This window comes from Camelina sativa, chromosome 20 (genome assembly GCF_000633955.1).
Source record: "Camelina sativa cultivar DH55 chromosome 20, Cs, whole genome shotgun sequence".
NCBI classification, from domain to species: Eukaryota; Viridiplantae; Streptophyta; class Magnoliopsida; order Brassicales; family Brassicaceae; genus Camelina; species Camelina sativa.
Window position 1 is genome coordinate 13,808,662 of NC_025704.1, and position 9,339 is coordinate 13,818,000.

At 36.4% G+C, this 9,339-nt stretch overlaps 1 pseudogene; it reads left to right on the forward strand.

Annotated features, from left to right (window-relative positions):
- LOC104770746 overlaps nt 1-9,339 on the forward strand; it is a 13,443-nt pseudogene that overhangs the window by 1,815 nt on the left and 2,289 nt on the right.

Below are 9,339 nucleotides of genomic sequence, written 5' to 3' on the forward strand. Positions count from 1 at the left end.
TACTAAGTGTGGTGTTTACATGCACTTGTATTAGTAGATGTATATGTTGTAGCTTTAGGTACTTGCTTTCTAAAGTTACCAAACCACACAACTTTTTTAAAAAATTTACAATAAAATGTAAAAAAAACCTCGTATCCATGTTTTTTTTTAATGGGTATCTTCTCTTCTGAATCATGTGCTTTGAATTTCAGATGAGTAAGAAGAGACCGACCGAGAGAAGATTGTTTCCAGATGATGATAATGGTGGAGGAGATAAGTTTTACAGGCTCAAGGTTCTTTTGGCAAACAGCACTAGTGTGACACTCACACTTACTAACCCTGAGCCTAAAAAGAATTTTGTTAACCTGGTGAAAGATGAATATGACAAAACCCGGAAAAACTGTGTCTTGTCCGGTAAGAAGAGGAAGAGGGTTGATTGGAATATAGCTGCTAAATCTTATCTCGAGTTTAACGGTGAAAAGATTAAAGAGACCGTTCGATTTGCGAAGTTTAAGCCCGATTTGTGCAATATCATTCGTCTAGATGTGAGTTACTTTTTGATCTTTTCATTATGCTACTTTCTCTGTTTTTTTAGTGTGTTGATTTTGCTAATTATGATATAACTATGTGCCTTGATTGATCTCTGGATCAGGATGGGTCTGGAGAGGGGTCTAATATGTATGAGGTTAGTTTTTACTACATAGTTTTTGCTATGTATAATTGTCTCCTTAAGCTTTGTTTAGTGATGTTCCTGTTCTTTGTTTTTTTTGCAGAACATGTGGGATTTAACACCTGATACTGATTTGCTTAAAGAACTACCACAAACTTATAGCCACTGTTCGAAAAAGCGTTCTAGGCGTCCGCCTCCGCCCCGTCTAGGCGCTAGGCGCTATAGCACCGCCTAGACGACCGCTTTGACCGCCTAAAATTGTAGTATCATCATTTTAGTGTATTTTTAAAATTTTAATTGCACAAATTTAAAATATTTAAAGTTTACTTCTATAAACATAATTAAAAATGTTTAATATGTTATTTAAAGTGAATTAAAATAATGTTTTTATTTATTTTTCTGTTTTTGAATTAATATTTTTATTATTTTTATATATATTTTGTATATAATATCAGATATATAATAGTTTATAATGTAAACGCCTAAACCGCCTAAAACCGTCTAAATTCCGATTAGGCGTTCTAGGCGCTAGGCGTTGCATCACCGCCTAGTTAACGCCTAGCGCTAGGCGTTGCATCACCGCCTAGTTAACGCCTAGCGCTTTCTTGAACATTGCTTATAGCTTTGAGACAGCTCTTGCGGATCTAATTGTAAGTTTCTCAGTAAAAAATTGCATGTAATATATTATTGTTACAATTTATGTGTTTTGTGAAAAAATTTGCTCTTATTGACTTATTACAAAGTTGTTTAAAGATTTTTTAAGTGAGTCTTTTATTATAGGATCACTGTAGTTAGGGTAAGGGGTTTTGTAATAGATTGTAGCTAGTTTGACAGCTCAGCAACAATCTGGTAAGTTCGTTAGATGAGAGCTTACGGTTTAATAGGAAATTAGCGTAATTTGGTATAATGGACTTGGTTTAGCGTAAATCTCTCGTTAACCGGCTTGGGCTCTATATTAAACCGGTCTTAGAGTTCATCTTTCTCCATCAATGGTGATTTTCGCAAGGATCTCGGAGGAGTTGGTGCGTACTGATTCGGAGTTTCAAAAGAAGATTTCGAATCCCAGCACGAGAAATGGAGCAGTCTTTGAAACTCGTGTGGGAAGACAGTGCCTGAGAAGGTGGAAAAGTTGAAGACATGTGTCAAGATGAAAGACACCCTCCAGGTGCTCGATGAAATGTCTCTGAAAGACAATACTGCTTGCAGAAAAATAGCTTTTTTGAGATACTATTTGTTTGAGAATGGATGAGAAAAAGCCAAGAGGGGAAGACTTATTCCGTTGGCATTAGCGGCTGTTATCAATGCACTTAGGAGGTACTGATTATTAATTGGCAGGGGAGGGTTAGTTACAAGTATAGATTTGTATACTGTGGCTGCTCCAAAGACGAATCTCAAGAAGCCACCTCATTCTCAGCATGAGGACAATCTCATATTCAGGCTGGCAGTATTGTATGAGTCTTTCTTGTGTTAGTCTGGTGCAGGATCACTCCTATGGAGTTTGTAGTAGTCTGAAGTTATGTTAACAGCTTAGGTTTAGATACGAGATTCTCTTGTTAATCAAATTCTCTTAATGGTGTAGTTGTTTGGTGAACTGAATGAAAGTAGTTTGCTGGTTTAGTTATTTCATTGTTGTGATCTCTGCTTGGTTTCTTTGTGAAATGTAACTCCACGTCGTCTGGATCATCCTTTGATTAACATGTTTAGGATCATATGATTGGGTTTGACTGTGTTAGTTTTCTTGTTTATAAACTCCAGTTTTCATGTTGCTTAGCTTATATCACAGGATAATTCTCTGCAAGCTGTGTGGTCTTGTTCGTCCGGAGATCGAAGACTGATTAGGTTTGTTCTTGTCCTAAAAGGTCATATACTTCAATGAACTTTATCTTTTGTTTTCATGTGATTTCTTTTGCAGTGTCGATGTTCTCGGGGATCGGATTTCAATCTTCGATTCTGGTCCTGGAATGGACAGTAGCGAAGCAAATTCTATCGATAAATGGTGAGAATATATTGGTAGAAAATTTCAATTTTACTGTAACTTCACAGTTCAATCAAATTTTCATACCGCGAGTTTGATCTTTAAGCAGTTCTTCATTTTCTTTAACACTGCGCAGGGGGAAAATAGGGGCATCATTACATAGGTCGCAAAAATCCAAAGCTATTGGAGGCAAACCACCATACCTTATGGTACTTACCGCTGCCTCAAGAATCTTAGGAACATTTTTTGCTTGCAGTTTATAAATTATCATGAGTCTTTCTACATAACAAGACTTGCATCTTTGAAGTGAACAGTAATAAACTCGAGTCTTTTACTAATCTGAGGAAGATTCACTATTTTGCTATGTAGCCATTCTTTGGGATGTTTGGATATGGAGGTCCTTATGCTTGTATGCATTTAGGAAGGTGAGAACTCATAATCTATTTACCCGTTGATGTTGACGTCAACCAATGGTTGTCTGCCTTCATTGAGCGCATTTAACTCTCTTCTATGGTTAGGCGTACTTTGGTGTCTTCAAAGACGAAACAGTCTAAGAAAGTATTCACCTTGCAACTCAATCGAGAAGCTTTGATTGACAACCGTTCTATCTTAGGAAAAAACTGGAAGGTGATATAATATTTTCATGATTCATCACCCTTTACTGCTCGTCATAGTCTATGTCATTAAATTGTGGATTTAAAAAATTTGAAAGGTTGATGGTGGAATGAGGGATCCTCTGAAGGAGGAAATGAAGTTATCACCTCATGGAAGCTTCACAAAGATACACAGCTTATTTTATGTTGCTACTTGAATTTCTTGAGTTTATCTCTGTTAACAAATATAGTCTCCATGTTTGTTTATTCATATCATGCAGTGATACCTTTTTATTGGAGAATTATGTTCTAATGATAAGATTATGCAAAAGTTTTTTGATGCTGTTCTAGAATCCTATAACAATCTTTCCACTTTCTCCTGCGTGACCTTAATCTATGCTCCTCTGGTTGCATGAATCAGCAAGTTGTAATACACATCTGCTTATCTGAAACTGCTATTCTGTTTTATTTCCAGGTTGAGATATTTGAATCGGAATGTAAAATGCCAGATATAGATCAACTTCAGTGCAGACTTAAGGATATATATTTTCCTTACATTCAGGTTTTCGTTGGCTAATATTAATACAATATGTGGTGATCCCTTTATGGTGTTTCTTTGTCGGAGGTTTCATTTTTTTTTTTGTCAACATGTAGTGTGATGAAATCTCTAATACTGGGAGGACTGAAAGGCCTGTAGAGTTTCAGGTGTGTTATTATTTCTACAGATGTTTTGGATTTGACATTCTTAGTTTCAACCTTTTCTAATTTCCTTGGTCTTTGTCCAGGTCAATGGATATGATTTAGCTGAGATAGTAGGTGGAGAGGTTGCCACTACCAACCTAAACTCCAAGGGTCGAGAATTTTGGTTTCAGATTCGATTCTTTCATGGTGAAAAAACAAAAGGTATCAACCCTTTGACAGTTCAAGATGCTTCCTCTCAGTTAAGTGTCTGGCAGCTTTTGCTCCAGCATTTGGTAGCAAACAGCCAGAGCTATCATTCTGAAAATATGATTAGACATTTTCAAAAGAACACATATGATTGGATTTTAAAAAGTTTATGTCCTTGTAAACAAAATTGCAGTTGTGAGTGTAACTTACATAGAGATATAGAAACAGATAACAGTTTTTATACCGGAATTCTCAAAAAACCTTTCAAATTGTATTTTTTTTTTGTAGCAACAATGAAAGCTAATGTAACTTAAATGGAGATATTGAAACTAGGGTTCAATATACTTTTTTTCTGTAGAGCGCTGAATTGGAATCCAGAATATTTTATCATATCGTTTGGAGTCTTGACAATATCTTTTTTCATGCAGGGTCATTCCAGGAGGCAAATGCTCGCCTCAAGTTTGCTTATCTTCCAATCATACGGGTATGACAATCCTTTCCAAAGAAACGAACTTGACCATTGCTTTACCTTTCTTGAACTGAACACCTCAAGTTCTGAACTATGTATGTGACAGGAAAAAGAGAGTATTTACAAAGAGAGCAGTAATATTATTCTGGAAAGCTTAGAAAAGGAAGGATACAAAGTTTCTGAAAGCTTCAAAACTTTTAGTCGTCTTTATGTACGAAGACTTGGTCGTCTACTCCCAGAAGTATCTTGGGTTGGTCTTCTTTGTTCACCATTAGTTTTTCTTCCTGGAGTATTCACAGTTCTCTTACCAGAGAATGTTTTGAATGATATTTGACTATTTTTAGTGCGTCAAGGATTTAAAAAGGTAATGACTGTGGGTGAATCCTTGCTTTTGTTTCCAATAACTATGTAGGCATCAATTCCGTTTATGGAAAAGGGGGACAGAGCCACTACTTTGCAGAAATCGTGTCAAAGAGTGATATGCTTCGTCGGTATGATGCCTCGCACTAGTCAATTGTATATTTATCTGTTTGAAATTGTTCTATCCGAGCATGTTTCATGTGCACTCTTTGGTGGTTACAGATTTGGATGCTGGTTTTAGCCCAACGCCTTCAAAAGTGAGCTAGCATTATCCTTGATTAGTTAATCTTATTAGTACAATTTTACATGATTATTAAACATGTTTTATGCAGACCGATCTTGCAAGTCAAAGCCCCTTCACTTTGGCTCTGAAAAACTTTGGTAGTAAATCAAAGGAGAAGGATAACGGTTAGTTTAAACCCATTTGAAATCTTAGTTTGCTCTTTTTCCAGTATCTCAAATACATTTAATTCTATGTTTTTTACAGATGTCAGTTTTGTGCTACATAGAGAAGGAAAATCTTTAGTACTTGGGCAAGTGGACCAGGATTATAAGACTTGGGTTCTTGAGATGCATAAGACTTATGATGAAGAAGAGGCGTCAGGGGAAGACGACGCAGTCATTATTTTCGATTCCTTGAATAACAAAGCTCTTTGCATTTCGCCTGATTGTAAAGGTATGCAGCTGCAAACGACTATGCATGCCTTATGCCTTGTTTGGTATAAAAAATAACCAGAAATAATTGTTTCCAATGAAATAATTTTTCAAGATAAAAAATAATTGTTTGGTATTAAACATTTTCAAATTTTTCCAATGAATAACCAGAAATGTGCTGTAAAAGCTTCATGATATCTTGAGTGATAATATTGTCATATTTTTAATTATTCCTTGTATAAAATTATTTGTAACTGCAATGCTTTTGAACTCTAGCTGTGAGGGTGCACAGTGTTATGAAGAGAAAAGGGATTTCATGGAAGCGTGGGCAGAAGATCAGGATTCTGAAAGGTGCATGTGGAGGGGTTCACAAGAATGATGTCTATGCGACAATTGATTATTTTCTAGTTGAAGGTTTCGACGACGAAGCAGGCGGTAAGTACCGCTCAACTATCATTTAAACTACAAACTAAAACCATGCTGAATTGATCTGTCTCTATGTGGTTTCTGAGCAGGTGATGCCCGGATTATATGCAGGTAATTTGTTTTTCCATTTAACTAGTTCTGAATACTCCACGAAGACCATCTAATGGTGAAAAAAGAAGACTAACCCAAGATACTCCAGGATGACTTCACTATCTCTAATTCTTGTATTCTGAATCTAAATTTTTGATCTAGGCAAATCAATTGCTCTGAAGATGAGGGATGCATTCTTTCAATGACTAAAGGAGTTTCAAGATTGGAACTACGAAGTTCTTCATCTTTTCGAATCAGTATTATTGACTCTGGAATGGTCAAACTGCTGAACCCTTAAATCATATTCTTTTTCTTTTGCATACTCTCTTAACTTCACTCTAGATGAAATGGAATGGAATAGGAAAATTGAGAAGCAACGGGAAAAGGATCCATCGAGAATTGATTTGCTGGATGAGAAAGATTGCAGAGCATTGAAATGTTTCTTTTCTTACTAAAAATGAGTCAGATATAGTAATAGGGTTTGCTGTTACAGTATCATTAACTTCCAGATAACGTTTTATTTATGAACATGCCATAGGAATCATCATTTGGTGATACAGTGCGTGCTGGAGAAACTCCCCCGCAACAGATTGTTGCAGTTGTTCGACCTGCTAGCTTCACATCTTCAAAAGTGTCGAAAAAGTTGGATCAGAAACATATTGTGAAGATGGATGGAGACATGCTCATGGAAGTCGAATTTCAAGATACGAATATAAAATCAAGGGATATGAATACCAAAATTTTGTATTCAGATCACTGTTTTCCTACATCCTGTAAGGGGTTTCATGGTCTCTACATCTTTCCACTTCTGTCAAAGCACCCCGACATGTTCAATAAAGCTGGCATTTACAACTTTTGTTTCTCTATAATCTTTATCTGCCATTTAAGTTTCTCGAGTAATCATATAACCAAATTTTCGAACACTTTCCTTTCAGGGAAAATCGATTACTGCTAAGAAAAAGGTGGTTGTTGAACCGTCTTCAAATGTGGGATGTTGGAAACTTGCTACTAATCTTGAGTCTGCACGGCAGTATAATGTTCAGTAAGGCTCTTACATTCTTCAGAATGGGACATACATGTGACCTTTCTCTTGTTCCTGCACTTAGGATTTCAAATTTTATCAATGTAATGATGTATACAGGGTGGGTTCTTCACTTCCTCCTTGCTCTATCGCTTGCTTTGATGAATATGAAAATCAGATACCATTCACTTCTGTTCCAACTCTGGAAGTTGAACTGAAAGCCAGCCCCGGATTCCAAAGAAAGATTGATATGATTGAGGCCAACCTGGTAGATGATGGAATTCTCAAAGTAGAGGTATTTAACATCTTCAAACACTAATGTTATGACTATATTTTTGTTATCGAGAGAGTGTCAGATACCAAATTAAGCTCCTAGTGGTAGCTGAAGAAGACCTTTGATGGCTGTTGAATTTCTGGCAAAGTCTATAACTTTCCAATTTTCTGAAACTAATGCAGAATATGCTCGTTGAGACTGATGGGTTAGATCAGATCAGGCCAGATTATAATGCAACCTTAAAGATATGCTCCAAGGACGAACCATTTTCCGTCTCAGTTGCTTGTAAAAGTAAGCCTAATGCTTTATTTTTGTATAGTAGCAGTCTTTATATGTCTGTGCTACAATATCTTGTAGTAAGATACGGGAAGGAGTTATCAAAATATCTTGTATCGATCAGTAATGTTACTCCAACTAAATGAACTTTTTGTAAATTTAACTTTGTTTATGGAACTGAGAAAATTGACAACAGTAGGAAGTGTTTTGAGATGCAAACTAACCTGATTTAATATGAGTACTTTTGTGTAGAATAGTTATTTATTTCACAATCTTTTCATATTCCAGTTAATCCTGGGCCTATGAAGCGTGTTGTTGAGATGTATCCAGAGGCTTTGGAAAATTTGCTTCCTGATTCTACTGCTCAAAATTATATCTTGGAGGTATATGTAATAAAAGTTCTTTACATTTTAAGTGCTATGTAATGAATAATTCCACTGAGTACAATTTTTTTCTTGCAGGTGTTTGATGGATATAATAACCATGTTGCAGAAGGGACTAATGTTATGATTTGTACTGAGGGCTATTGTATGAAAGACTCGATGGGCTTGAACCGAAAGGTGCGAGGAGCTTATTTTCTTAAAATAATCAACTTCTGGGATACCCTATTATAAGCTTTGTTTCTAGTTCATTGGTCTGTTTGGTGACTGTGTATTGACAAATGTTCTATTCACTCGTTAAGCTCATTGATCATGTCACAGGTTGATAGTTGTGGCTGCGTTGATCTGTCTGGAATTCTCCAAGTAACGGCCGGCTATGGAAAATCTAGTAACATTTGCCACCATTCTTTTGTAAGATGTAACAAGAGATATCTGCTAATTGTCTAATGTATTTTTTTGCTTTTTCTGTGTAGTATCACTCTCGGTTATGTCTGGTATCGATGAGATCTTCAAGAAAGAGTCTTTGATTGAGAAACGAGAGCTCAGGCTCTTAACAAAGGTTTATCTTGTTCTAAAGTTTTGTCTTTCATTTTCTCTCCCTACACATTTTTTTCATGTTTTTTTAATCCTTTCTCATTCTGAAATTGATTGTTTTGATCAGCTGCCCGACTGCTGTACTGCTGGTACAAATCTTACAAACCTCAAGTTCAAAGTGACGGATTCAGATGGTGTTATTGATACTAGTATCCATCATGATGAAAATTCTGGATATTTCCATACCATTAGCATTGAATCTGATTCAAGCTGCGTTGAGAATGCCATCAGATATGCATTTCTTCACGGGTTCTGCAAAGTTCCTACACTTTCCCTACCTGATAGCGAGGGTGACGTTTCTTTCAGGGTTTTCCATTCTCGGTTTCCCGAGATTCATATGAGCTTCAAGGTAGAAATTTGTGGACTGGGTTATCTTACAATATGTTTTTACCATGAGTAGAAAATGCAGGTTGTTGAGAACATGTCCTCTTAATTTACAGATTCAGCTAACGCCTGCTCAGACATTTGAAAGAGATGAGATTGGGTGTTCTACACCTTATCCAAGGATGAGTTTCACACCTCAATCAAAGATGGCTTCAACCACAAATTCATCGGTGGCTCCAACTGGACAATCTCCATGTTCACAGTTTAGAGTTTTGAACATTAAGGCATCGTCATCGACTCTCGGTAGCCAAACTGGCCTGATGGATATGGCACAGTTCACTGAGGTATGGCCATCACCATTTGAGC